General features: G+C 35.5%; 1 pseudogene; it reads right to left on the bottom strand.

Annotated features, from left to right (window-relative positions):
- Positions 1 to 2,010: 2,010 nt before the first annotated feature.
- On the bottom strand, positions 2,011 to 2,449 carry LOC126003810 (ubiquitin-conjugating enzyme E2 D2-like; annotated as a pseudogene).
- Positions 2,450 to 5,787: the final 3,338 nt, after the last annotated feature.

Below are 5,787 nucleotides of genomic sequence, written 5' to 3'. Positions count from 1 at the left end.
TTTTGTCTTAATTGTCACTTGTTTCCAGGAATGTTTTGATTTCCTCTCTTATCTACTGGTTGTTCAGTAGTAAGCTGTTTAACTTTCAGGTGTTAAAGTTTTTCTTCTGTGTCTATTTGTAGTTCACATTTAATTTCAGTGCCTTGTGATCAGTGAAGGTAGTCTGCATGATTTCTATCCTCTTGATTTTATGGAGTTATGTTTTATGGTCCAACATGTGGTCTATCCTGGAGAATGACCGATGTGCATTGAAATAGAATGTATATCCAGGTTTTTGAGGATAGAGTGTCATATATATATGTCCACTGTTTTCCATTTTTCTTTTTAGAGTTAGTAAATTTTTATTGGGTTTCAGACTGATTGATCTGTCAAGGGATGACAGGGCAGTGCTGAGGTCTCCCACAATTATTGTGTTGCTATTTATATCTTCTTTCAGATTTGTCAAAAATTGTATTAGTTTTCTAGTCCCTCATTGGGTGCATATATGTTTATAAATGTTATTTCTTCCGGGTGTACATATTCCTTGATTAGTATGAAATTTCCATCTTTGTACCTTATGACTTTTCTGAGAATAGTTTGTGTTACCTGATATTAGTATGGCCACTCCAGCTTTTTTTAAGGGTATTGTTTGCTTGGATGATTTTCTTTCAGCCTTTGATTTTGAGTCTATGTTTGTTCTTACTATTCAGGTGACTCAAAAACCAGAAAATGATCAACAACTTGTAGGCAGCAGAAGGTTGGATTCATTTTTTAATCCATTTTGCCACTCTGTGTCTCTTAACTGGTGAAATTAGTCATTGCAATTAAGAGAGAGAATTGTCATGGGATTTAGTGCCATCTTTTTGTAGAGGTTTGGTATGTCTGTTGGTTGGTCTTGTCTTACAGTAGACCTTTCATTTTTAAGGCTGGTTTTGAGTCTGGAAAGTTTCTGAGCTGTTATTTATTCATGAAGCTTTGTATGCTTTCCTCAAACCTGAGAGTGAGTCTTTCTGGGTTCAGTATTCAAGGCGAAGCATTCATTTTGTTGAGTTTTGTCACTATGTCCCACCACTGCCTCTTGAGGGTTTCTTGTAACAGGTCTGCTGTAAATCATAGGATGCTTTTTTGAATGTAATTTTCCTTAATCATCTTGCTGCTTTCAGTATTCTATCCCTATCTGTGGAATTTGTCATTGTGACTGGGATGTTTCTTGGGGTGCTTTTCTTTGGGTCTCTTTTAGTTGGTACTCTTCTGGATGCAGGAATTGGTTGCATACAGTCTTGTTCTCTGAGAGTTTCTGTGCAATGACTTGACTACTGATTCTTCCTGGGGATTTTCTTCTTGGGTCTCTGGGACTCCAATGATTCTTGAGGTTTTCAATTTGTCTACTGAATTTTTCAGACCTTTTATTTCAGTTTGGAGTTTTCTGATTTCTTTTTTTTTCTTTTTCTTTTTCTTTTTTTTTTGGCCACATCCATTTGATGCTCAGGGGTTACTCCTGGCTAAGCACTCAGAAATCGCCCCTGGCTTGGGGGGACCATATGGAACACCAGGGGATTGAACCTCGGTTCTTCCTTGGCTAGCACTTATAAGGCAGACACCTTACCTCCAGCGCCACCTCCCCGGCCCCAAGTTTTCTGATTTCTATCTTCATATCCTCTTGACTCTTATTTGTGTTTCGTTCTACTGGATCTATGCTTTCTTTTCCATTTGAGTACATACCACCACACCTCACTTTACCATTATCCAAACTTAAAGAAAGCTTTTAATCTTACACCTAGGTTAGGTTTGGAGAACTGGCATGTCACATACATTTCTATGCTAGGAGGCAATGCTGATACAGAAGTACAGTATTTCTAGTTTGTTTTTCCAAGTATATACAACACACAGCACTGCTGTATCAGGTAAATATGTGCACAGGAAAAGATGAGGTGTGGGTCATAAAAAGCAGCCAAATGAAAATCAAAAGGACTTCCTCATTCAGAGCTCCCCTTTCTTTTATTTGTAGAGGTCATCCAATCATTTCTTTAATTACATTGCATACTTATGAGTCTATTCCAAAGCTATTTTATTGTACTTTTCTCCATCTGTTTTGTAGATTCGAGCAATCTCAGGCACTAAATGATCATCTGGATTGGGATCACACAACAGAGAATAGATGGACAAGAATACTTTTGAAATAATGCTGGAGACCACTGTGACTATAGAATATCAAGACAAATGCTGCCATTACTGTTAATATTTGGATGATAAATTCTTGTTGTAAATGCAACCTTAGGTGGTTTGAAGAGGTAATCTGCTGGAAATAAATTGTCATGAAAAATACTCCACCCAGATAGGGACTTTCATTTGGCCTCATTATTGTAGCTTGCCAATGGAACTTATCATCTCCAACGGGACCTGCAGAACACTGTGCTAGGGGGACCCGAGCCAGGTCATTCAATTCTTTATGAATCATCTTCAGAGCCATCATGGGAGATGGTGATGGCAGCCTGGGGTGGAGACTGGGGCAGAAGAAGAGGGACAGGGAATAGGCGAGGTTTATTCATGAAGCTGTTTATCATGTTTATCTATGAAGCTGTTTCTCTTCCTTCAATCTGAAAGATATTGTGCTGGGTAAAATATTCTTGGTGATGCATTCATTTCATTGAATTTTTTCACTATATCCCACAAATGTCTTTGAATCTGAAGTGTTTCTTGTGATATACCTACTGTAAATCATAAGCATGCTCCTTTGTGTGTTATTGAAAGTGGAAAAAAAGAAAAAGAAAAAGTGATGGAAAGTAGAAAGGGCAGGAGGCAGAAGACCCAGATATATTTGTGGTAAAGATATGCTATGTAATTATAGATTTAAGATATAGAACCAACTAAACTAAATGCATGAAATCCAAACTACAACAATGAAACTTAAAATGTGCCTGCTTAGGAGACAGGCTGGGGATGATGTGAGAAAAAAAGTGGGAGATTATTGCAAGAAATGACACTGATGATGAGATTGCTATTGGGACATCTGATGTCTGAAATTCAACTATAAATAACTGTAAATCCTGGTGCACAAATAAAAATGAACTAACTTTTTAAATATTCAAATAATATAAATTGGTCCCCAACATCTGTTTTGTGGACTTTATTGATCCATTCATTTTCCAAAATACTTAGAAACCATTAACTTTAATTAGAGCAGAACAGTTTCAATTTAAGTGATTGCCTGTTGTCTCATGAATTTCTATGCTACACTCACCAATTCCATTTCAAAAATTTGATACGGAAGTTGTGGTATGAATAGTATAGTTAACCTTGTGTTGTCATTGGTTGTATTTTTTTTTATCATATTGCAGGTTCTTTGTCAAAATAGGCCATGTCCTAACAACTTCACTTGCTATTAAGTTAATAGTTGTTGAATCAGTAAGTGAATGAATAAACTAAAAAGTATAAATAGAATGGAGGAAGTGATTAGTGATAGAACAAATGGTTAAAGACGATTCAGCTTTGTTTCTCTGTATAACTTTACAACTAATTTCCCTTTTCCATTTATAATAATGTACTTTCATCTGTCAATCACATCTTTTCATAGTTACTCAGTGGTAAATGAGATTTTCGTAGAGGCCATAAAATAGTTTAAAACTGCAATTTCATTAGCCATTCAAATTCCACTATAAAACTTAATGACTAAGCATATGAACATTGAGATTATTTTGTAAGGAAAAGAGCACACAAGCAAACACATAATTGCAAGGCTACTGTTCTGCTTAAGCAATTCAGACAAGCCAGCTGCTCTGAAAAGAAACACGACTGCCTTCCTGACAGCTTTTATCAGCTGAGTTGTGTTCACAACTCTTTTTCAATGCATACTTGATTTTGATTGGGATATTCTGAATATATTATGTGGCAAAAAAATCACATGACCCAATAGATTTTGTCTTTTTTTAAGTACTGCACTTCTTGAATTGTCAAATTCTTTAACTCTATTTCTTATGTATACATTTGTACTCATTTCACACAGAGAGAAACTAAGACAAAATCAATTTAGATCCCATTGTCATAATTAATAGGTTGATATCTGACAAAAAGTTTTTGAGAATGTAGACTTCTCTATAGAAAGTCCCTGTGTACATCTACACACCAAAGAATGAAAGTACAAATCTCAAGAGGGAAGATGCAGGTGACATGTGTTAAGGCAACATATGTGCAGAGCAGGAACACATGGCACAGGTAGCACATATACAGGGCAATTTTACATTGAATATTTGCCTATAAATTTAAATGGTGACTCATTAATGAGCCACATGGTTATGAATAATATTGATAATAGCTAAAATGTATAGTAAATATAATAGCAGAAATCAAAATTTAATATTAAAAACTAATAAAATACAAATATGTGTTTAAATGTAATATATGATTCTTATTTCATAAATTTATCTACAATGATATGAGTGTAGTTAGAGTATTTAACAAATACACATCATTGAAATAATTCACATATATATCCTCCCAATAACTTGTAAAACCCAAAATAGGTAAAAGCTAATATTTTTCATTGTGTAGATGTACCAATTTCTTTAACCACTCATCTATTTTCAGGCAGTTGGGTTGTTCCCAGATTCTAGTTATTATAAAATGGTGGTGCAATAAACATAAAAGTGCAGATACCTTTTCTGTATTATGTTTTTGTTTCTTAGGGTTTATTTCCATGAGTTCTACTGCTGGGTCTTATGGAGCTCAATATCTAGTTTTTTAAAGAATTTCCACATTTCAGAATGTCCAAAAGGCTGGACCAGTTGACATTCCTTCCCACTAGCAGTGAATAATAGTTTCTTTCTCCCCACATACATGCCAGCACTAATATTTTTTGTGTGATTAGTACCAGTCTCTGTGTTGTGAAATGATATCTCATTGCTGTTTTAATTTGCATCTCTCTAATGATTAATGAGGTGGGGCATATTTTCCTGTTCCTTTTGGTCATCTGATCTCTTTTCTTTGAGAAAATTTCTGTTGATCTCTGTTCCCCATTTTTGATGTGGAAATGAGTTTTTCTTGTTAAGCTTTACCATGACTTATGTATCTTAGCTATGAATCCTTTATTCGACAGATATTGGGTAAATAATTTATCCCATTGTATGAGCAGTCTTTGTATATCCTGCCCATTATTTCCTTTGAAATGCAGAAGCTCCTTGATTTTAATGTAGTCCCTTGTGTTTATCTTTGATGCTTATCGTTGAGACTATCCTATTATCCTGGTCCATGTTCATACCAATTGTTCTTCAGCTACTGACTCCTTCTGGTTTAGGGCCACACCAGTTATGTTAGTACTGGGCTTAGTACTAGATCTGAACTCAGAGATCAATCCTGGCATGATCAGGGAACCATATGGGGATATTCAGGGATTTAAACTATGTTTAAACTATGTCTGCTGGTAAATAAGGCAAGAAGACTACTCACTATACTGTCTCTCTCACTCTGATTTCTTTTTTCTTAGCTATATTATTCGACTCTGTTCTTTCCTTCACATAACTACTTTTCACATTCAATTTGTCTGAAAGGTTGACTTTTTAAAAAATCAGCACCCCCAGTATACAATTGATCTTTGATAAAGAGGAAAGATATACAAAGTAGAGTATGGAAGTGGTCTTGGGATAATTGGTCAACTACATGCAAAAAAAATAAACTTAGACCCTCTCTTTAACACTGTGCACAAAGGTAAAATAAAAATGGATTAAAGAGGGACCAGAGCATTGGCACAGCAGTAAGGCATTTTCCTTGCACATGGCTGATCTAGGGCAGGCCACAGTTTTATCCCCTGGCATC

Source organism: Suncus etruscus, chromosome 3 (assembly GCF_024139225.1).
Source record: "Suncus etruscus isolate mSunEtr1 chromosome 3, mSunEtr1.pri.cur, whole genome shotgun sequence".
NCBI classification, from domain to species: Eukaryota; Metazoa; Chordata; class Mammalia; order Eulipotyphla; family Soricidae; genus Suncus; species Suncus etruscus.
Note: the sequence above shows the minus strand (reverse complement) of the source record. Positions and strands in the feature narration are given on the sequence as shown.